At 40.5% G+C, this 23,568-nt stretch overlaps 1 protein-coding gene across 3 annotated transcripts in view; it reads right to left on the bottom strand.

Annotated features, from left to right (window-relative positions):
* LOC128688663 (clavesin-2) overlaps window positions 1-23,568 on the bottom strand; it is a 133,654-nt gene that overhangs the window by 40,441 nt on the left and 69,645 nt on the right. The window contains exon 1 of one of the 3 annotated variants that reach the window (XM_053776589.2): window positions 11,717-11,860. The exons of the other annotated variants lie outside the window; for them this stretch is intronic. The gene's annotated coding sequence lies outside the window, so the exon portion shown is untranslated. Of the gene's footprint in view, window positions 1-11,716; window positions 11,861-23,568 lie in introns of those variants that run through there. 3 annotated transcript variants of the gene reach the window in all.

The raw sequence follows: 23,568 nt of genomic DNA, 5'->3' as shown, positions 1-23,568 counted from the left end.
AAGAGAGCAGCCTAGTCTAACCGACAAATCTGCAGCAAACCGTATGATAAATGTACAGAGATATTCATGGGAGTTAAGAGGATAGGTTACCTTAGCAGACGATCCCGATTCGAAATTAACCTTTCTTTATAGTCAATAATAGTAAAATTAACCTCATCTCTAGTCTATAATGGTATAATCCGACTGATTATGAGAGTCACACATCAAAGGCCACGTGTGGCCCCCATGGCCACTGGTTGGTGAACCCTGCTTTTAAAAATGGGTTAGTTTATTTATGGAATTTTTTTTTATGTTATTTAAAAAACACAGTATACATGTATGTTATACATAATTGACTTAAAACACAGCCTAAATGTGTGGTATATAAAATTTATTTTAAAACATGAACCGTGAAAACTTTATGCAAGACAACAACAATATATATAACTAAACAGAGAACTGCCGGAACATAAACACCAAATAAATATATAACCAAATCTGACAGTCTTATTCATATTGTATATGATTTTTTTTATATACAAAAGAATGTCATATAAACTATGCATTGCGCATTCAATTGTACTATGGATATACAAAAATTTTATATACAAAAACAATATCATATAAACTAATACATTACACACTCACTAGTACTATGGTTATATAAAACAACTATCAGAAACCCACCTGACTCTTGAAATTGAAACATGGTGTTCTTTATTTTTGGTTTTGCATATATTGAGAAAGGAATCAAAATATACAAAAAGCCTTTAATAATTAACATAAGACTTTTACAGATCTAACATGTATGATTACATATGAGGAAACACTAAGACACCTAATACCCCGACCAACCCCATATTTACCTTCTCAAACTAATTATAAACCCACAAAAAAAAATATACCTTACTTGTATACAGTGATATTAGTCAAGTTGCTTAATTGAACATCAGCTGACTATATGCACCATAAATGATAAAAAAAAATACATGTGATATCACTGGGTGTCAGAACAATATGTCCACAAAAGCGTGCTGCCCAAGGAACTTAAATGCCCAAAGATTACAATATAGGACATTATACTTCTCAACCCCCCCCCTCTCATAGGTGACCTCTACTACATATTCGAACAATCTTAGGCCATTGAAACTTTTTGCCCTTCATCAAAAGTTTACAACCATCACCAAAGGTCTGCTTATGAACATTCCCCTTAAAGGGCTGTATAACACGTACTTTTAGCGGTGATATCAGCAAAAATGGGTTAGTTTATTTATGGAATTGAAAGCCCTCGACTACACGATGGTCAGGGCTGCACGTCACCTGTTCACCACTAGTCAAGGATACTTTCATTACCGTGTCATGGAATATCTAAGGAAAGTGGGGAGGGGGGGGGTATTTAGATTTGATCCGAGATAAAGGAGGAAATAAATCTGCTTCAGTCCTTCAGGTCAAGAGTCCATCATGATAGAGCCTGGGACCCCCCCCCCATTTGCATTATAATGACCTGGCAATGATCATACCACTCCACTGCTCTTATATAAAAAAAATTACTTTGTGCAATTTACCACCGCTTTAGCAGTTTTACAGTGTGTTCTACTGTTCTTTGTCGATGACAAGATATTTACCACGTGGGGACACACTTGCAATAGCCGGGAACAAAATCTGAAGTGGATGAAAATCAAACCTGAGTAACGACCCGTCCCCCTTGAAAATTTTCTTTAATGCTTAAAGTATCGTCGACTGGTAGTTTTTATTTTAATAATCTTTATCACGCACCCAGTAGTACCCTTCCTGTGGACTAGTAGGTGTTAGTTTAAAATAAGCATTATTAAACACCCCATACTTATCCTGTGGACTAGTAATTACTTTAATATCTTATGTACTTCATAACCACCCTGTACACTGGTAGTTTGTTGTGGTCACCAACACCCGGCACACATCAACACCTGCTACCATCAGATAACCCCTTCCGTTAACACTCAACGTCATGTTTACACACTGAACTCATCCAGAGTCGTCGACAATGTAAACAACATTAGTTTTTCTGGATTTGTTTGATTTAGTCAGGGGATAAAGCGTCGAACCCGTAGGGAAGGGGTTCATAAGCGCATGCGGTAATGGGATACATTCAAGATCGATCCAAGGATGGAGAGGGCAAGTCCAGTTTCTCAGATCAAGAGCCCCATTACCTGGTATCAATGCACCTAACCCCACCCCCTTGAGTATTTTAAAAATACATTAATGAAAAGCTTACAATAATAATAATAATAACAATAATATCGATCAGCTGTCTCAGGTCAGTGTTCAAGGATGGTCCTGCCTATCCTAAGCTAAGGAATCTGGACGGAATTTTATAACGAGTAACTTGTACTAGTTTCTAAGCTTTTAATTCTTTAGAATCAGAGCTCAGTGTGGCGAAAATTAAGTCTTGCTTCTCAACGAGGAAAATAAAATATTGAAAATGTTTTTATACAAGTGTAACAATGAGCGTGTAGTAGTTGGGGATTGTGAAGTGTAACACGTTAGCAGTAATGAAGGAACTGGTTTGCAGTTAATGGAGGATAAGAAGGGAGCGGGTTTTAAAGGTACACCATGAGTAATGTATAATGGTCGACGAAGAGGATAACACTAAGCCCCCTTTCTAATAAAAGAATGTTTTCTCGTCGGCGACTCATAAATTAGATTTATGGACCGTGACTTCTGTAACTGATACAGGAAGGCGAGACAGCGGATGTTTTCCTGAAGCTAGTGTAGGAGAGTCAATAGATTAGATCGCATGTCAGGTAATGGGAACAAGCCTATATATGCCTCAGTAAGAGGAAATATTAGAAAGGGGAGGAGCTGTTAGTCAAGTGCAGGACAGCTATAGATTTAATCAGAATATAGGGAGGACTCCCAATCATATGTAGTATTTTAATTTAGAATGTCTAGCAACTGGTTTAAATTGCTGTTAAGCCAGTAATGCAGAAACCTTGCGATTCTATTCATTGACAACTGGGATAAATTCTGTCAAGTATGCATGCATATAAGGGTTAGGGAGGTGCATCTCTCGGGGAAGGGGGGAAAGGGTGGTAGCGTTAGACAACTGGGTCGAGGAAGCTGTTGCTGAACTGTACAAGACTAAGAAGACAGGTGTAGAGGTTTGGGGAAAACAAAAACGAACTGCTGTCTAACGATGGAGCAAAACTGCCAAGATATCTTAGGAAAAACTTCAAAATCAAATAATAAAAAAAAAGCACAGTACCGTGACGAACAAAAATAACCCGCACATAGAAAAAAAAATTACGAAATTTTCATTCCGAGCTGGACTATTAACTAGTCACAGACTAGTTAATAGTCCAAGTCGGACCGAAACGAAGTCACTAGTTTGTCTGCTATGTGTGGGTTATTTGTGTACTGTTTAAAAAACAGTATCATACATTTATTAGTAAAAGCAATGAAACTGGTCAACAAACGGTGCAAAGAGGCGAGTGACTAACTCCCTTCAACGTCTACCATACTAACAGTAGGACTGCTAGAAATAAGATAAAGGAACTAAGGTTAATTGCATGTCTAGGAAGCATATTATTGCGATAACCGAGATACAAGTCATTTGAAAGATAGGGACATGCCTGCTGAATTCCATATACAAGTACATTACTTATTCCACAACGACAAGAGTCGACAGGTATGGTGGCGGAGTTCGGAAAATTTTAAACCGTTTCATTACACAAGATATAAAAGTGGAAGCGATGGACACTATTCGACTAGTTTTTCAAACGACGCGAAAAGCTGAGCCTCGTATGTAATCTACAGACCTCCAAACCGAGATTTGGGAACAAACTACGAAACAAAATCACTAGGCCATCTAGATACGCAAATGGTTAAATGGGAGATTTTAACTTAACCAAAATTATTGACAAAATAAGATAGGAAAGCTAGTCAACTACTTTCTAGAAAGTCCAGGAAATGTCTTAAAACGGTCTGTGACAAAAACTAGAGGCAATAACCTGCTTAACTTGGTTCTGCCAAACAAGGAATCTGTACCTAATAATCTCGAGGTTAATGAAGAACTTGGAGAAAGCTATCACGCATCACTTTCAATATCTTACGGAATTATCGTAATAATTATAATCAAGGTCGTTAATTTCCGAGCAGCAGATTTTATGTTAGTGTAGCCTTGGGTAACCTGACTAGGTATTATCGTGTGTATCAGGAAAGAGAAGATGGTTGACAACAGGAGTGTGCCCAAGTATCAGTATCGGCCAACTGTGATGGTATCGGTGGATATCGGCTAATTTTGATTATCTGTATCGACTTAAAACAGAGCATAGGTATCGGCAGAAAAAACTGTATTGTTCCATCCCTGATTAATTAAAATATGACATTTTCTCGAAGATCGCATGTCAGGTAATGGGAAGTTGCCTAAGCTACACACAGAAAAATTGTATCAAACAAAAATGACCTTAAATGGATAAACAATAAATTATTTTATAGGTCAAAAAAAAAAGGCATTTAGAGGAGTCAAAAGAGAGCGACGCTTACTGGACCAATATATTATACCTTTAATATTTATATTAGTTTTTATGCAACAATTTCAAATTATCTCGACATGATCAACATAGCCAATTACAGAGAGAAATAACATGGTTTAAAAAGAAAGTAGCAGGGGAATTAAAGTGCAGAAAGGTTGTACGAGAAATCTTTCCTGAGAAGATAGGCTAAACTTTAACAAATAGAACACAGAGTAATAGTAAACAGAGTCAAGTCTGATGCAGCTACGGTGAAAAGCTGTGTTCCACAAGGTACACAGTACTCGCTCCCTTCCTATTCCTCATATCTGACAGATGTAAGCCATAGCTCCGTGTCTTCCTTTGCGGATGACACCCGAATTGCCATGACAGCCTCCTCCATCGACGACACCACAAGACTCCAAGCGGACATCAACCAAATCTTCAAATGGGCCACTCAACAATATGAAGTTCAATGAAGAGAAATTTCAACTACTCAGATATGGGAAAACTATAGGAAATTAAAACTATCAGGATATACAAAAAATTCTAACCATACAATAGAGCAGTGGTTCCCAAACTGGGGGTAAATTACCCCCTGGGGGTAATTTAACCATTTTTGGGGGGTAATGGAGGGGTGACAGAAAAAAAGTTATGAATTCTGAAAATCAAGAAAACAATGCGGTACCCGGTATGAGGATTATTAACTGTCTTAGTATATAAAGTTGTAAAGTAAACCTATTATAAGTAAGTAATAAAGTTAAACCAAATAACAATAAACATCAAAAACTAATATACAGTATTATAAAAGAAGAAATATATAGCTAAGTGTGTGGAAACCCAAAAGTATTTTGACAAGTGTGCTTCAGGACAAAAGTCACTCAGTAGCCCAGATCGACCTGTCCAGTACGCGTCACTCACTTCCTGAGGCTGCCTCTATTTCACACTGTCAGTTTATCTGTGAACATCAGCCGAGGTAGACATAAGCTGGTATGTATGTGTACTGCCCTGTGCAGTATATAGTTAGTATTTACCCACTGTTACTGTGAATTTGTAGCTATTATTAATTTTATATATAATGTATGTGTGGTATGTGGGCTTGAAACAAGCATGCATTACTACTTTCCAGAGAGTGACCAAGAAACAGCCACTCTTCAGTGGATCATTCATCCCTTCTCTGTACCTGATGATGCCATTCATGATGATTTCCCTGCAAAGGAGGAGTGGATCACAATGCGAGCCAATGAAGCCTTGAAAATCGAATTCCGAAACCAAAATGCAGATTCCTTTTGGATTTCACGACTACCTGACTCGCCAACTCTGTCCAAGATAGCCTTGAAGTTGTTGGTATCATTCTCAACAACGTTTCTGTGCGAGAAGGGCTTCTCAACTGTGCTGGGTATGAAAACAAAAAAGAGGACTCGCTTGAATGTTGCAAACGATGCCAGGCTGGCACTTTCAACCACGAAGCCAAGAATTCCTAAATTAGCTTCAAGTATGTAACTCCATCCATCCCACTGATGTTCTTGACATCTTTGGTAATAGTCATTAGAGATGCACAATGTTCAAATACAATAAATAAAAGAAAATATCTCAAGTGTTTTAATTTAGCCATATATATCAATAATAACAACATTTTGTGAAAGGGGTAACATGCTTTATGTGGCATGTTAAATTGGGTAACAAGCTGAAAAAGTTTGGGAACCACTGCAATAGAGCGAAAATTAATGTGAAGGGCCTGGGAGTGATAATGTCAGAGCATCTCTCCTTCAAAGACCAAAACAATGTATCTACCGCATCTGCTAGAAAAATGTTAGGATGGATGAGAACCTTCAATACTAGGGACTCCAAGCCCATGATGATTCTCTTCAAATAACTTGTTCTTTCTAGGCTGGAATACTGCTGTACACTAATGGCCCCTTCTGAAAAGGCAGGCGAAATTGCTGACCTGGAGAGTGTACAAAGAACTTTCACGGCACATATAAGTACGATAAAACACCTAAATTACTGGGAACGGTTGAAGTCCCTTGATTTACATTCTCTGGAAGGCAGGCGAGAGACACGATAATATACACTTGGAAAATCCTAGAGGGATTAGTACCAAATTTGCACACGAAAATCACTTCAAATGAAAGCAAAAGACTGCAGGAGATGCAACATTCCACAAATGAAAAGCGGGGGCGCCACGAGTACACAGAACACAATAAGTATCAGGGGCACAAGACTGTCCAACTGCCTCCCAGGATACATAAGAGGGATTACCAATAGACCCCTGGCTGTCTTCAAGAAGGCACTGGACAAGCACCTTAAGTCAGTACCTAACCAGCCGGGCTGTGGTTTGTACGTCAGTTTGCGTAAGGCCAACAGTAACAGCCTGGTTGATAAGCCTCTGATCCACCACGATGCCTGGTTTCAGACTGGGCCGCGGGGGCGTTGCCCCCCGAAACTCTCCAGGTATACTCTCAAGGCCTATCCTCATAGGAAAGGCGTAGAATTAAGCGGAATACAACTGAAGTATACAAATAAAAAATCGGTATAAGGGAATATAAACGACGTGCTAAAAGTATCTAACCAAGACAGGGCCCGCAACAATGGATTCAAGTTGAACAAATTAAATATTTAAAAATGATACAGGGAAGTAAATGGCTCGGCAAGAGTTACGGGTGAGTGGAATAAAATTCCGAACAGCGTCACTTCAGCGAGGAATTTGGGTAGCTTAAATAATAGGTTTGGACAGGCACACGAGTGGGTGTTAGGTGCCGTGCAGCTCATGTTATTTCCCTCTATTCATATCTATTATCCTGAACAATATTTAGTAAGCAATACAAGCACACGTGTACTCGTACACACGTTTTCGTCTAGAGCAGAGATTCCCAAAATGGACGCCCCCCCCCCCCGTGGGGGCGGTGGAAAGATCCAGGGATGCACTGAGGAAAAAGGGGGGCGGCAGAGTGGCATCAGAACCAAGGAAGTGTGTTTTACAAAATCTAAGATACAAAAGAGGAGTCATTATTTAGTGTTGAGAATTTTTTCAAGAAGAAAGACATCCCGCTTACCAACATTCTTGCTTGTGCAACAGAGGGGTACCATCGATGGCAGGTTTGTCATCGTGGCTTCATCAGTTTCTTGAAAAAAGGCTGTACCTGGTGTGTTTACGGTGCACTGTGTAATCCACAAATAACATCTGGTTGTAAAAAAAAACTGTGGTCGACTTCACAAGTCATTAAGCACTGTTATCACAGCAGCAAATAAAATCAAGGCACATGCTCTCAATTACCGACTGTCTCGACAGTTCTGTACCGAGAATGAAGAAGATATTGATTGTTGTTGCACACAGAAGCTAGATGGCTGTTAATAGGAAACTTCCTGAGAAGTTTCTATTCACTATTTAAAACAGTAGTTGAATTCTTCTAAGACTACAATTCTGTTCTGTCATGAACTAAAACATCAAGCATGACACTGCTTATTTGTCAGTTGTATTCACAAAGTTCAACGAAGTTAATCTGCAACTGCAAGGAAATGAGAATATTATCAAAGTCAAATCAGCCCTTTCCACTTTTCTATCCAGGTTCCAGTCATTCAAACGTAACATAGCCCGTCGTGAGCTCTTCCAGTTACCGAGCCTCTGAATTGGAGAAAAGCATACCAGACTATAACCTTCAAGTGTATTGTGTACACCTAAATGAGCTGCATAGACATGTCTGACAGGTTTCAGATTTTTTTTTTGCTTAAAATACAAGACTGGGTGTTCAATCCATTTCTAGATTTCAGCAACAAGGAAACAGGAAAGGTGGAGGAAGAACTGATTTCACTCCAAAATGACATTATGCTAAGGCCAAAGTTTAAAAAAATAAAAGATTTTTTGTCACAAAAAGCATTTCTGACCGCTACCCTGCACTGTGGAACAGTCAAGATGTATTTTATTGCCTTCTCAACATCGTATTTAGTAAATCGAGGTTTCAGTGCAGTTGTCAAGCTTCTTTCTAAGCAAAGACTGAAAATTACTTTACACCGGGATCTAAGACTTCTTAGTGCTTCCAAGACCGATGTTGAGAAGCTGATGTTCCTGCACCAAGCACATCCATCTCATTAAAACTGTAAAGACAACGTAGTTACAGACGAGAAGTAAATTTACCCTTTCATATTAAATAAAATGGTTTACTATGTTAATTTTTATTTGTGAAATAAATACGCTTGTTTATAGTTAATACTGGATTAGCTGTTTTGAATTTGTAGTAAATCTAACAGTACCAAGAAAGAGGTTTCGTATGTGTATGGGGGGGGGGCCCACTAGGGATGTGGTCTAGGAGCCACGGGGGGAGGCAGCCTGAAAAAGTTTGGGAACCAATGGTCTAGTTTTTTCCGGAACAACCTGTTCTAAACTGACCCCACTTAACGAGGCAACATTTAAAGCGGCACTATTTAAATTTGCAACAAGGGGGGTTGCCTTTTACGTTAGACCCTTTCTTTGAGGAAGTGAACCACACTGTACAAGGCTTGTCTGTATTAGTGAGAGGCGAGGGATTATTGCAGGGAGAGTTAGGGTAGTGTAGCCCAGGTGTTTACTGCCGCAGACAGCTGCTCCTCCATACTACCCACCTCCTCCCCTCTGCTCCATGCTCCCCTCATCACCTACCCCTTCCCCCCTTTCCACGCTCCTCTCATCACCTACCTTCTCCCCTCCACGCGGTTTTCATCCTTCTCCATACCATCCTCTCCTACTCCCTCCATATCACACTTCCTTCCATATCACCCTCCTTTTCCCTCCCTAGACGCCACTCTTCCTCTGGTCACACTATTCATAGTACCTCGTATTCGCTTTCATAACCTTGACACTTAAACGCTCTGTTAGACAAATACTCAAGTGAAAACTATGGCTGGGAGTTTTGTGGTTAGCTGCAGGTCTTCCCGCTAGCGCTGCAGTTCCTGCCTGTGTTGCTGGTACTCGCCTTTTCAAACTGTCATTTATTGTGGCATCTAGGTAGTACCAATAAAAAAATAATGACAATTTATGATATATAATCCTAAATTAGCTGAATAGCATAACTAGACGTGAAATATAAGAGAAGTATGACTGGAAAGATTGATTTTTATTTGGAACGATTTTTTATTTTTATTTGTATTAATGGCAGTTTCGCTACATGTGGTTCGGGAATGAAGCCCCCCCCCCTTCCCTTGTGGTGAAACGTTTCCTCAATGTCTTGAATTATGCCAGTATCTACACGAGAGAAGCATAGTTGACATTATTTGTCTATGGACATCGACAGCATGTTGCACCCAAAGAGATCATGAAAGTTTTTATAAAAGAAGCTTCCACAAAAATGGGGTCGTGTGGTGCTCGTGAGAGGTAGTATACCTGACCCATGGTTTATCCAGCTGACAGTCTATATTTTACATGACTATCATGATGGCTGCATCCTACTTGTACACCATCAGTCACGGATACTTCAACTGCTAAGATATGGACTGTATTCAATTTCAGCATACAGATAGCAGCAGAGAAAAAAGAATGTGTATACTTGATATTAAAGCTTTTTTGGAGGTTATCTGTTGAGGAATTCTAGCGTCCTCTACCGTCTGTAGTCTCTAGACAGTTTTAAATTTAGGGTGGGGAAGTGGAGTAGACGGCAAATCAAGGTTTTTGTAGGAAGGAGAGAGTTTTTAATGCTGGGTGAAGTAGAGGAAGTGCAAGGTGTGGGGATGGTGTGAAGTGGGCGGGCAGCCAGCTGTGCAAGTCTTCATTATTCTCTTCATTAGCATCATTAGATATACCAGTGTGTGGATATACTGCGTCCAATACGAATACTTCCACCACGAAATTTTTCACTGTAATAATCAACCACAACCATCACAATAATGGTAATTATTAAATGCTGCTCCACCGCGTATTCTGGCTATAAATTATAATTTAATATGTAGTCTCTGCCACCAAGATAGTTTTATGTTGTGCAATTGGGTAAAAAACCTAACAACGAACATAACCTTACTCCAATAATAATAATTTCGTTCATCCATACAAGGAATACAGTAGTTATATATTGGTATAAAAGTAGGCACAAAAGGAAAACACTAATTATGTAATGCATTTCAGGCAGGGATGGAAATGGCGTGTCTGGTTACTGCCACTAACTGGCCAGACACATCGACTGACTCAGTAACCGCTGATTGACGTGGTATTCCTAAAGAAATAATTTTCCAAAAAACAATTCGCACAAGAAACAAAACATTCGAGTGGTTTAGATAGCAGGTACGTATGTGAAGGTAAATAAATAAATCCCAAGAGTTCCGCCGCAGAGCAACATTAATAACCAGACATTTTACAGATTAAAATCAATTATGCCACATGTTTCGGGTATACAACAATGGCACGTTTAGTAGATGCCATCTAAAATAACCCAGTCAAGTCCAGCAGTCCCCCTGTATGGCAATTATAATCAAGGGGAAGTGCTAAACCCGTAGGATTATACAGCGCCTGTGGGGTAGGGATGGAAGGCATTCAGGCTCAATTTAGGGAACTGGAGCACAGATCCAATTCCCTAGATCAAGAGCACCTCACCAGCGTCAAGGAACCTCCCTCGAGGTGCTGAACCAAGGAAATAGATCGTGATCCACAGCCAAGATGGCGTTCTCTCCTGATTACTGACCCTTCAAGACTTATCTCACCCATTTATTACGTACGGTAGGTGTAAATATTTAGGCCTATTTATACAAGCTAATAATGGTAGTCGGTGCAATATCAGCCCAATGAAAAAAGTCACAAATAGTATCCTAGGCTAATTCTGCATATTTTTGTATATAAAACTTTGGTATACACAAAGTCGTATATAAAGTTGTATAACAACTTACTAACTACTTGCAGATTCACGAACTGTTTCGTCCTTCGTCAACTGTCGCGGACACGAAAACTGGACGTTTCGATCATGAATAATCGATGTACAATATTAATTTTCAATTTGTAATAAATTTATATATAATAAACAAGTGTACTATAAACTACACTGATGGTATTACACATTTCTATGATTCCATAATGTTACACTGTCATACAGTGTTGACGAGTGACTAACTCGCAGCCACGTCCAATACGAGATATTTTAACCATGTAGGCGTTACTGTGTTGGTCAGGTCACGGTAGTTGAACTATCCTGTTTCACTAGTGTATCACGTAATTTAGTTGCTGGTTTACGACTGTGAGGAAGAGGAGACGCATGGAGCACCACCACCACACTGTTGAATATACACATTACCTCACTTCCTGTCACTTGTTAAGAATGACGAGATATATTACAATATAAACAACACAGATCAGAGCCAGGGTGGCAACAACACTCCCTCTCCACGGCTGACAGCACACTGACTGTCTGACTCCCTGCTGGTTCACACCTTGACCAGCGCTGCCAACACTGGTACAACTATTGTACCACCAAAACATACCAAATATACACAACATGTACACGTAAACGTCTCCATGAACATGCGGAGTTATCTGCTGGATGCACAGGTACCACCATGATACATTTAAGCTTGACAATACTTCCGGAGCCACGTCACGTCGACATTACGAAGCTCTGCTTCCAGACGCATGAGTCCAACCTCTTGGGCGGGTCCTGATTCCTTGACCTTGACTTACAAAGTGCGGGAAACATGTGAACTTGGGCGCTGCTGCCTCTCTACCTCAGCTCAGTGGGCACCTGTAGCACCATGAACCATCACCAGTCACCAAGAAATTAGCCACTGCACAATAGTCTATCGTCATTTTCTATGGTCATCTATCCTTGCATCAGTTTCTGAACTTTTCAATGCTATCAGATAAAAAAAAAATAGTGTCTGCTTTTATTCTTGGTGAGGGTAGGTTACATAAGCCGTGGGAGGTGGGAGAGGGAAGTGTGGGAGAGGGAAGTGTGGGAGTGAGGTGTGTAAGCTGAGGATAATACCTGGGGAGCCTAGTGCTGGGTCCAGCTGCTCTACCTCAACATATACATGAAAAGATGGAGACACAATAACACATGAATAATAGAAAACAAAGTGGGGTGAGGGTGAGCTATTGGGAAAGAGGTGAGGCGGGAAAGCTGGTGACACACTGAGAAGGTCGAGGGAAGGCATGGAGACAGGAAGAGGTCAAGGAAAGAAAGGAATGATGGGGTCGAGGAAAGGGATGGAAGGAGGCAGGTCGTGGAGGAGAGAGGGGGGGGGTGGAGACTTCAGAAAAAGATCAGAGTCGAAGTTATTTAAGAGACAGCAATCACAAGCCTGGCCACCAGGAATACTTAGCCTTCACAAGCAACAACGTCAAGAAGTCAGTTTATAAAATAAACTTGAATGAAACAAGAATGTCGTCATATCTTGAAAGTAATACTGTGTCAGGAGTACAGAGAGTCTAGTTGACGGCCTTGCAGGAAGAATGTTCCAACTATCCCGAGGTTATCCGCTACCCATCAAGATTACCGAGCTACAGCTCTTGTCTGTAGCCTACAAATGATTATATCGCATAAAAATCTGTATTTCAATTTTTGCCAGTTTCTTCTAAAAAAAAAAAAAGGTAAATTGAGACCAAGAGGCCAAAATAAATCCAAGCTTTTATTTCAGTAAAATTTACCAATATTTAAGTTTTAAGTAAGTTTGCATGCAAGTAATTACGATATATATGAATATTATGTAGAAACAACCAAAGATAACCTAATAAAGACAAATACTGCGATTTATTACTGATCAGAAGCGACATTCTCTAGTGTATTGTATACAAACCAATGTGACTAATACAATTAGCCTATTAAAACTTACACACCCTAAAATCAAGATTTTTTTTTACGTCATTTCATTAAAGACTAATAATGATGTTCACAACTGTTGTATTTTAATCAGGAGAAATCGCTAAACCAGTATGTGACATCCTGAGACTGGACCTCCACATTCTGTGAAGAGAGTAAAAAAAGTTAATCCTCTTATAGTCTGCCTTAGTCAGAGAACTCAAGCTTAGTCTTGATGGAGACCACCTCGTGAATTTCCCACGAGACTGCCCACCGTAACCGAAAGTTCTGGGACAGTGTAAAGACTATAAGCTCTGGGAAAGTAGCTAAGAGAAAAAAAATCTTTAGAGACACCGAAGGGTCATCTATATGATTAGAACCCGTGTCAGGAAATACTTGTCTCGTCTCCTGATGAATATTAAAACAACAAGGTAAGAAAAGATAGACCGGTAAGCCAGCGGAAGGCCTCGGTCAGATGAAAAAAAAAAAACTCCAGTGGCAGGTCATGATTAAGACCTCGCGTCAGGAAACACTTGCCTAGTTTCCTGACGAATCTTACCGAAGTTGACGAGCCTTGGCCAGGGACAGAGCTGAAGCTGCGTGTGAGGTCTTAGGACCTGGGATTAGGAATCTGGTCTACTTTAAGTGGTCTACCAATGATTATTTTACACCGTAAGTAAATATTTATTTAGATCCAGTATATTGTATTCATCTATGTCAATTATCATGTACCTTCCCAAATATCCTAAAGCGTCAGATAATTTTCTCCTTAACCAAGTATACAATAGTGAGGAGTGTATGTAGTGAGGAGTGTGTGTAGTGAGGAGTGTGTGTAGTGAAGAGTGTGTGTAGTGAGGAGAGTGCGTAGTGAGTGTGTAGTGAGGAGTGTGTACTCACCTAATTGTACTTGCCTAATTGTGGTTGCAGGGGTCGAGACTCAGTGTGTGTAGTGAGGAGTGTGTGTGTAGTGAAGTGTGTGTGTGTAGTGAGGAGTGTGAGTAGTGAGGAGTGTGAGTAGTGAGGAGTATGAGTAGTGAGGAGTGTGTGTAGTGAGGAGTGTGTGTAGAAGAGTGTGTGTAGTGAAGAGTGTGTAGCGAAGAGTGTGTGTATCATGTGAGAGTTCGACACGTGGATTGGGTAAAGTAATACTCACGTAGGCTGGTAGTACGTATAATTACAGACAAGGTGAGTAGCGCCCTTACAGCCGTAACCTAGTCTCTCTGCTCTCTCTCGTACAACTGACTGACTGGCCGCCCACAGTACCCATATGTGAGGGGGTCTTTGAATAGTGCCAGGTCAGCACAACATGAATAGACAGTGACTCAGGCAGAGACGGTTGGTAACGAGTCAACGGTACACTGGTTACTGGTAACTGGTTACTACTACTGAGATGTGTAGTGAAGAGTGTGTGTAGCGAAGAGTGTGTGTAGCGAAGAGTGTGTGTACCGAAGTGTGTGTAGTGAGGAGTGTGTAGTGAAGAGTGTGTGTAATGAAGAGTGTGTGTAGTGAAGAGTGTGTGTAGTGAGGAAAGTGTGTAATGAGGAGTGTGTGTAGTGTAGAGTGTGTGTAGCGAAGTGTGTGTAGTGAAGAGTGTGTGTAGTGAGGAGTGTGAGTAGTGAGGAGTATGTGTAGTGAGGAAAGTGTGTAGTGAGGAGTGTGTGTAGTGAAGAGTGTGTGTAGTGAAGAGTGTGTGTAGTGAAGAGTGTGTAGTGAGGAGAGTGTGTAATGAGGAGAGTGTGTAGTGAGGAGAGTGTGTAGTGAGGAGAGTGTGTAGTGAGGAGAGTGTGTAGTGAGGAGAGTGTGTAGTGAGGAGAGTGTGTAGTGAGGAGTGTGTGTAGTGAGGAGTGTGTGTAGTGAAGAGTGTGTGTAGTGAGGAGTGTGAGTAGTGAGGAGTGTGTGTAGTGAGGAGAGTGTAGTGAGGAAAGTGTGTAGTGAGGAGTGTGTGTAGTGAGGAGTGTGTGTAGTGAGGAGTGTGTGTAGTGAGGAGTGTGTGTAGTGAGGAGTGTGTGTAGTGAGGAGTGTGTGTAGTGAGGAGTGTGTGTAGTGAGGAGTGTGTGTAGTGAGGAGTGTGTGTAGTGAGGAGAGTATGTAGTGAGGAAAGTGTGTAGTGAGGAGTGTAGTAAGGAGACTGTGTAGTGAGGAGTGTGTGTAGTGAGGAGTCTGTAGTGAGGCGAATCTGTAGTGAGGCGAGTATGTAGTGAGGAGTGTGTGTAGTGAGGAGAGTGTGTAGTGGATTAACAAATATACTAATAGCGCTAAACTCTCATGGGTCACTGAGAGGTATACTTCACAGCATTAAGAAACTACGTATCTAGTGTTGAGTGAGGTCACCACCTCAGGGATTATCACAACACAGACCTCAAGAAGGTAGATAACTGCCAGCAAGCCATATTAAAAATATATCACTGTACACACGGTCAAAGAAACATGGATGCTTCAGAGATAAAGAATTCAACGAAGAAAATTAACCGAAATGTATATAAGACAACAAAACATCTCTTGGGTAAGAATAGTTTCTTAATGGCTGTAGCAGAGTCACTGTTGACACACCCACAAGTTCCAATCAAAATGAGGTAAAAAAGAAAAAACTACACAAACCTCACGAAAATATAAAACTAAAATTACCATGGGACCTTGAGACCAAGCCTGATTTTGTAAATATATATAAATTATTTAAAAAAATAAGAAATATTAGCTAAAACGTTATTTTACTGCATGTTTTGACGATTCAGTTTATGCCAACTTAGGAAAAAAACAGGTCTACTTATGTAAGGAAAATACCAATTAAATCCCAGAAATTAATAATTTATTGAGACCCAATGAATACAGACTGTACAAAAATTATAGCCACTAGTGAGAATTGGACAAATACAAATAAACAGGACAATTTTAATTCAATTGTTCTTAAGAAATGCAAAGAGGAATTTAGTAATCCACTAAATGTGGAAATTGGCCACTGTGGCACCTACCTACAAAATGGAAGATCAATCCTTAGCTTCGAATTACCGCCCCATCAGCCCGATCTGGACAGTGGGCAATTTACTGGAATGGATAAGAGCAGATGGCACTCTAAATCACTGTTTGATCAGTGAGCTTCCATCAATTTCACAGTGCGTCATCATAATATCTTTATTTACTACAAGTACATGTACAAGGTATACAGGCCTAGCTGACATCAGTGACATACTACTATATAAAAAGCCCCTTGAGTTAACATTAAATGATTTCAAGCGGTGAACAACGATACAAGAGTACCAAGTTGTTTATCAGCCTCTTAGTAAGGTCTAGGACAGGGTGCTAGAGAAATTCTCTCATGGTTCAAAAGACGGTCAGGGTGAGTGACCAGAGTGTGGGAGAGGTGTTGTCCAGGACTGAAGGATGGTCACGGCAGAGACTGATAAGGAGAGTGGCTGCAGAGGCAAGGATCTCTCACGGATCAAAACATGACCACACAAGAGACAAAGTGACAGCACAAGATATGGAAGAAGTTTTCCTCTAGATGGCGACGTGGTTGACCCACAGGCAGTGATATACATAAATGGGTTTAACACACAATAGGAATTAGCCACATATAACATTAAACAGGAATTACAGTGTAATATATATTTACTAACGACAATCCAACACTAGAGAGTTTTCGGGACGATATGGACACGTTAATATCACGACTGGAAAAGTGACAGACGTATCTTAACCTGAACATATGTAAGACCTTCTTGTAATTTATTATAGGGAAGAGCTAAGATCATCCAGCCACTGGGCAACGGAAGGCGATTTTATTTGACCCGAGGAAGGCGAGGAACGCCCTAAGATAGACGAAAGAAAATAACCCTGGTGGGTACAAAGTAATAATATGGAACAAAAACAATTTAGGTGCAGGAAGAAACTAGTGTTCTGGTTAGTAGAAATCTGAAGCCAAGGCAAGAACGGATAATTGTTCTTAATGCGGCTTACATACTACTAGCTTTCATATCAGCAAGTGGAGGTAACACAGATCTCAAGGTTAAACTACAATACCTTTCAGTATTAACCCAGTTATATTAACACACGTCCTAATGCTACGATACATTACCTTTGTATGTTAATGTCTCTGTTATGTTACGTAGCGCATCCTGCTCTTCATATCACAGCATATAACTACGCATAGAAACTTACCGAGAATAACCAGGTTAATGCACAACACCAGGAATCTTTCCCACCAAACTGAGAGCACTCAAACTTACACTCTCTTGAATAGCCTAAGTGATGTAATTAAAGATTTTAACTGCTGAGATATCACCTCACACACGACCTTGCACCCGAGCCAATATGATGCGGGTGCGAGGGTCAAGATATGTGTTAAGTGTAAATTATGCTAGTCACGTCACGCATAGCTTAAATTCCTTACAAATTAATTATAAATGAATCTAATTTATATAACCCTGAACTAATATTTATATTAAAATCAATACCGTTTTTTATAAACCTTGATTTAGTTATAGTTCTCTCAACAATGGAGATGCCTGATACAACTTTCTCGGCGTTTTAAAAATCAACTGGGTGGTTTGTGTGTGTGTGTGTGTGTGTGTGTGTGTGTGTGTGTGTGTGTGTGTGTGTGTGTGTGTGTGTGTGTGTGTGTGTGTGTGTGTGTATATATATATATATATATATATATATATATATATATATATATATATATATATATATATATATATATATATATATATATATATATATATAGTGTGTGTGTGTGTGTGTGCGCGCGCGTCTGTGTGTGCTGAAAATACGAAACTAAAACAGTGTGAATTTGAATCTCACAGATTAGCAGACGGAGGATAGAGCCTCCGCCACTAAATCACCCACTCAGGGATTAGGGATTCGCAGAAACAATAATAACCTGCCAATGTGTGTGTCATGCGTGCAGTACCCTGTTGTCGCTACACATCACAAGGGGGTGGGAGAAATGAGGGAGATGAGGGAAGGGGGAAGAGAGGACGACCAGAATGAGCGGGGGAGGGGGAAGTATTAAGAAAAGTTAGAGGTGAGGTCGAGAAGATTTCAGCAGATGGTAATAAGATGGAGTAGAAGGGAAACAGGATGGAATGGAAGGTAAACAAAACTGAATAGAAGGTAAACACAATTGAATAGAAGATAAACAGGTTGAACAGAAGGGAGAATGAGCTACGGAACAATTTAAAAACGAAAGATATGAGCAGACACACTCTTCCCTGCACTGCTACACTGAGTATATTCTCATGACGTCAAACATTCAAACATAAAACACGACCACATCGTGAGCCACATACGAAGATAAATTTCCTTACAAGGGGCGACGTCATGCACCATCACCTGGAGTTTCCTGGAGTTTACCCGGAGAGGCTTTCGGGGGTCAACGCCCCCCGCTGCCCGGCCAAATAAAATCACTAGAAAAAATACTGTCGAAACTTTTTTTTTCACTTCTCTGAAAACCGTACCGACCGTAATTACCGCAAAACAACATTCCCGCTATAAATCGAGATAGCGCAACTGCGCGGCTGCATTACGATAGGAAGTGACCGCCGCTTAGCTGGTGACTGCTGTCTAGTTTGTCCCACGGTGTGCCAGGCAAGGGTGAGTAGCTAGCTGGCTCCATCAGCCTTTTCTGGCTGAGCCAGTGCCTTCACATGAAGTAAGAGTCACAGCACACGTGACATATTCAGAGCGAAGTGCAACAGGACAGTGCGTAATTATTGAAGATGAGAGTCTCAGACCTCCAGTTCCAGGACACAGTGTTGCTGGTGGTAGCTCCAAGACACAGTGTTACTGGTGGTAGCTCCAGGACACAGTGTTGCTGGTGGTAGCTCCAGGAGACAGTGATGCTGGTGGTAGCTCCAGGACACAGTGTTGCTGGTGGTAGCTCCAGGAGACAGTGTTGCTGGTGGTAGCTCCAGCAGAGTGTTACTGGTGGTAGCTCCAGGACACAGTGTTGCTGGTGGTAGGTCCAGGACACAGTGTTGCTGGTGGTAGCTCCAGGAGACAGTGTTGCTGGTGGTAGCTCCAGGAGACAGTGTTGCTGGTGGTAGCTCCAGGAGACAGTGTTGCCGGTGGTAGCTCCAGGAGACAGTGTTACTGGTGGTAGCTCCAGGAGACAGTGTTGCTGGTGGTAGCTCCAGGAGACAGTGTTGCTGGTGGTAGCTCCAGGAGACAGTGTTGCTGGTGGTAGGTCCAGGACAGTGTTGCTGGTGGTAGGTCCAGGACACAGTGTTGCTGGTGGTAGCTCCAGGAGACAGTGCTGCTGGTGGTAGCTCCAGGAGACAGTGTTGGTGGTGGTAGCTCCAGGAGACAGTGTTAGTGGTGGTAGCTCCAGAAGACAGTGCTGTTGGGAGTAATTCCAGGACACAGTGTTACTGGTAGTAACTGCAGGACACACTCCCAAACAGTGCTGGGAGCCTCGGGGAGGAAGCAAGAGAGAGAGAGAGAGAGAGAGAGAGAGAGAGAGAGAGAGAGAGAGAGAGAGAGAGAGAGAGAGAGAGAGAGAGAGAGAGAGAGAGAGAGAGAGAGAGAGAGAGAGAGAGAGAGTGAGTTTACACGGAGGTCAGTGGATACGCTTGGCTGCTCTCTCAGTGATGGTGACACACTGGGACCTACCTCCACACCATCTTAGTTCCCTCCCTCCCTTCCTACCCCTGTCCATTCCCCTCTCTCTCCCTACCTCCCTCCCTATACGTATTTCTTCCTCTCTCACTTACACGCTCTGAGCCCCGGGTACAGGTACATATAAATACAGGTATACAAATTTAGGTGATTACAATGATCATACATAGTAACCTATGCAATAATCGCAAACCAAAGATACAAAATGCAAAACAACTACGAGGACGGGGAAGTTGAATGTTAGGTCTAGGCCTTTCGTGTTGCAATCAACACATCAGGAGCTTGCAATGTTGCAGAAATGAGTAGTAAGTCCAGGTAGATGTGTTCAAGGGAACGACTCTAGCTAGCGCCGTTCCCTTGAACAAATCTACCTGAACTTCCTACTCACTTCTGCAACACTGCAAGCCCCTGATGACGTGTTGACGGCAACACGAAAGGCCTAGATCTATCATTCAACTAACCCCATTGTTGTATTGAATAGTAACCTATGTGTAAATTACCTAGCATATCCCCCCCCCTTTATTATTTAACCTTAGCTGTGAAGAGGGGTGCAATAATAGACACAATGTTAGAATGTTACTCTCCTTCCTTAGTAACAAACGTTACATTGTTACATTACACTGTTATAACGTTACAATGTTACCTTACACTGTTATAACGTGACATTGTTGCAACGTTGCATTGTTACAACGTTATTTACAACGTTACATTGTCACAACGTTACACTGTTACAACGTTACGGTTACATTACACTGTTACAACGTTACGCTGTTACAGCGTTACACCGTTACAACGTTACACTGTTACAACGTTACAATGATATAACGTTACAGTGTTACATCACACTGTTACAACGTTGCAATGTTACAGCGTTACACTGTTACAACGCTACAATGTTGCAGCGTTACACTGTTACGTTACAATGTTACAGCGTTACACTGTTACAACGTTACAATGTTACAGCGTTACACTGTTACAACGTTACACTATTACAGCGTTACATTGTTACAACGTTGCACTGCTACAACGTTACAACGTTAGTGTTACATTACATTGTTACAATGTCACATTGTTATAACGTTACACTGTTACAGCGTTACACTGTTACAACGCTACAATGTTGCAGCGTTACACTGTTACAACGTTACAATGTTACAGCGTTACACTGTTACAACGTTACAATGTTACAGCGTTACACTGTTACAACGTTACACTATTACAGCGTTACATTGTTACAACGTTGCACTGCTACAACGTTACAACGTTAGTGTTACATTACATTGTTACAATGTCACATTGTTATAACGTTACACTGTTACAGCGTTACACTGTTACAACGTTGCACTGCTACAACGTTACAGTGTTACATTACATTGTCACAATGTCACATTGTTATAACGTTACAATGTTACAACGTTACAATGTTACAGCGTTACACTGTGGTAACACCTGCAGTGTGCTGTCACACTCTCATCTCATGTGGATGGTGGAACAGTTTCATTGTCTACACTAAGTGTAGACAACCCACTCTGAGTCTTTGTTTACATTCTGAGGCGTTGTTTACATTCTGAGACTTTGTTTACATTCTGAGACTTTGTTTACATTCTGAGACTTTGTTTACATTCTGAGACTTTGTTTACATTCTGAGACTTTGTTTACATTCTGAGACTTTGTTTACATTCTGAAACTTTGTTTACATTCTGAGGCTTTGTTTACATTCTGAGACTTTGTTTACATTCTGAGACTTTGTTTACATTCTGAGACTGTTTACATTCTGAGACTGTTTACATTCTGAGATTTTGTTTACATTCTGAGACTGTTTACATTGAGACTTTGTTTACATTCTGAGACTTTGTTTACATTCTGAGACTTTGTTTACATTCTGAGACTGTTTACATTCTGAGACTTTGTTTACATTCAGAGGCTTTGTTTACATTCTGAGACTTTGTTTACATTCTGAGACTTTGTTTACATTCTGAGACTTTGTTTACATTCTGAGGTTTTGTTTACATTCTGAGGCTTTGTTTACATTCTGAGACTGTTTACATTCTGAGGCTTTGTTTACATTCTGAGACTTTGTTTACATTCTGAGACTTTGTTTACATTCTGAGACTTTGTTTACATTCTGAGACTTTGTTTACATTCTGAGACTGTTTACATTCTGAGACTTTGTTTACATTCTGAGACTGTTTACATTCTGAGTCTTTGTTTACATTCTGAGGGTTTGTTTACATTCTGAGACTTTGTTTACATTCTGAGACTTTGTTTACATTCTGAGACTGTTTACATTCTGAGACTTTGTTTACATTCTGAGACTGTTTACATTCTGAGACTTTGTTTACATTCTGAGACTTTGTTTACATTCTGAGACTTTGTTTACATTCTGAGACTTTGTTTACATTCTGAGACTTTACATTCTGAGACTTTGTTTACATTCTGAGACTTTGTTTACATTCTGAGACTTTGTTTACATTCTGAGACTTTGTTTACATTATGAGACTTTGTTTACATTATGAGACTTTGTTTACATTCTGAGACTGTTTACATTCTGAGACTTTGTTTACATTCTGAGACTTTGTTTGCATTCTGAGACTTTGTTTACATTCTGAGACTTTGTTTACATTCTGAGACTTTGTTTACATTCTGAGACTTTGTTTACTATTAGTTCCCCCGTTTTTTGTCCCCGTCACCAATAATATCTTAATTTCTACATGTACAAGGTATACAGACCATAGCTAGCATCAATGACAGAGCATTTCCCGCAAAATAGGTCTATTTTGTCCCAGGATGCGACCCACACCAGTCGACTAACACCCAGGTACCTATTTTACTGCTAGGTGAACATTGGACAGCAGGTGTCTTATGGAAGTCCTAATGATTTCCAGCGTGTGAGCTGAGTGCGCTACCAATCGAGCTACGGGATTCCGTCAGTCGTACTCATTTTTATGAATGTGTTCTGTAATTTACCTCGCTAAACATCCTATATTGAATAATTTTTTTTTTATATTTAGAATTCAAATTTCCCCCCAAAATATTTACAGGTTTTGGCTATTTTTTGAAAATTATCTTCAAGAAAATAATGTTCAGCGTAACAAACTACATAACATGTCCAAAAATAGGCATGATGGATGCAACAAAACGGGAAGAAATATTTGTACCTGTAACATCTCACGAACCTGTAATTGTCTGTTGTGTTTAGTCATCGTGAAGGCACGTTCAACAGGCGTTTTGTCGTTCTTCAGATTTGACGAATACCGTGTAATCTGCAAGCTGCCTCTGGCGAACGCTCCACATACTCTGGCATTTTAAGTAAAATGAGGCAATAAAATCAACCGAGCAAGCATGATAAAACAACATTCACACATCTGCAGGAGACTGTGCATCAAAAAACAGCAGACACGAGTATTGCAACAGAATTATTATCAGTCGTGACTTGGAGAAAAAATGACAGCCATGCTCAACGACTCGTGTTCTTCGTTCTCGTCAACATGGCTTCATTTTCAATGAACATTCCAGATTTTGTAGTCAGCCTGGAAAAATATCAAGGGGGGTTGGGAAAGGCGAGGAAATGATGCCTTCCCTGTAAGAACCATTGTGCTTCGATCAAGCAACCAACGTGTGTTCAAGAAGCACAGTGACGATTGGGTTCTCAGTGCTGACAGTCGGATAGCGTTTGCGCAAGATTTTATTGTCTTATTTTATATAATACTTTTATTGTGGGAACACCGGCAGCGTGATGT

This window comes from Cherax quadricarinatus, chromosome 13 (assembly GCF_038502225.1).
Source record: "Cherax quadricarinatus isolate ZL_2023a chromosome 13, ASM3850222v1, whole genome shotgun sequence".
Taxonomy (NCBI): domain Eukaryota; kingdom Metazoa; phylum Arthropoda; class Malacostraca; order Decapoda; family Parastacidae; genus Cherax; species Cherax quadricarinatus.
The sequence above is the reverse complement of the archived record's forward strand: the minus strand, read 5'-3'. Positions and strand labels throughout refer to the sequence as shown.